Source organism: Mauremys reevesii, linkage group 1, assembly GCF_016161935.1.
Source record: "Mauremys reevesii isolate NIE-2019 linkage group 1, ASM1616193v1, whole genome shotgun sequence".
Lineage (NCBI taxonomy): Eukaryota > Metazoa > Chordata > Testudines > Geoemydidae > Mauremys > Mauremys reevesii.
The window spans coordinates 64,933,916-64,935,315 of record NC_052623.1 but is presented as its reverse complement, the minus strand read 5'-3'; the positions used below and the strand labels follow the sequence as shown (position 1 = coordinate 64,935,315).

Sequence of the window (1,400 nt, the reverse complement as noted above, 5' to 3'; positions counted from 1 at the left end):
CCAATTTTTGCCCCAGATCCCTAAGTGGCCTCCTCAAGGATTGAACTCACAACCCTGGGTTTAGCAGGCTAATGCTCAAACCACTGAGCTATCCCTGCCCCCTGCACTAAACTGGAAGTTGAATGCATAACTACAAGATTGCCACTTACAGACTAAAGTAAGTGATTTACTTTTGTTGACAACCATAAGTCCATTGTGGGGAAAAGATTAAATTTTATTTCCATCACTGTTTACTGTAACAGCTCTATTCTGATCTAACAGCAACCTGCTCTGAAACACCCTAAACTGATCGCATGTAGCAGAAACCCTTTGAAGAGACTATTGTGATTGGAAAGGTATACCCAATCCTTCCACCTATCGCCAAGCTTGTTAACCGCAAGCTATTTTGGTTTAACAGTAATCACTCTAGGCTAGCTATATTCCTTTATTCAATCTGGACTGCCACAGGATGACAGGCAGAAAGCGCAAGGAACTGTTTTACTCTTGCATCCTAGTGAGGACCAGAGAAGCAATGGTCACATGCTCCAGGTCTGTCAAGTAGATGCATTGTTAGTGACAATCCTCCACCAAGGACTAACACCAAAATAAAGGCTGGGTACAGTATTGAAGGGGTTGTAAGGTATAACCCCAGCCCTGCATTCTTTACCCAAGTAGAAAGGTGGTCTCTATTGCCTCTCTCCAACACTTATTTTCCTGTCAAAACCTACTTCATATTTTCATTGGGAATATTTTAGCTAGTTCAAGTATATTCAGTGTTCCACCTATCAAGCCAGTTGTAAATCTACTTAATCCTATCACTGATCACTTATGCACTGCTGCTCAAAGTGAGAATACTGCTCCATGGTAGCTGTAGACAGTCCCTAAAGCAACACTGTAATTTTATATTAGTTGCATTCTCACAACCTCCCCTGTACACACATGCACTAGCTCAACATCTGCATTCTGGTGTTGTTACCGAGATCTTCTTCCCCTGCTTTAAGCTTGCTGTGCACAGTAAAGAAACCAAATATCCTTGCCTGATAAAGAAGCTCAGCCAATACTCCATATTAATAGCTTTAAATTCAGTTTTGCTTTATTGGGTTTTGATATCTCTTCCAGAGAGTTAATTACTTCAGTTTGTAGAACTGTGAGAGATGCAGAAGGTCCACTTCATTATGATGGCACTTCTTTGGACATTTCCCTTATTCACCTCAGACTGCTAGGCAGGCAGAAGTTTAGGAGCCTGCGCTTGCATTCCAGTGTCTCAAGTAGTGACTTGCATGAAGTCTATCTGAAGACAGTCTTAAGTTGCAGTGTACTAGGATCAGGCTATATTACCAACAAGTATAAAGGTCCTTGGGCACAAGACTTGCAGCAAGCTTACGGTAGGATTTCAGCTTAAGAAACACATTAGACCAACA

At 41.7% G+C, this 1,400-nt stretch overlaps 1 non-coding gene across 1 annotated transcript; it reads right to left on the bottom strand.

The window, feature by feature from the left end:
- Window positions 1-412: 412 nt before the first annotated feature.
- LOC120396191 lies at window positions 413-547 on the bottom strand. The gene has a single exon (XR_005593050.1). It is a non-coding gene; the product is annotated as a small nucleolar RNA SNORA31 (small nucleolar RNA).
- Between the last annotated feature and the right edge of the window lie 853 nt (window positions 548-1,400).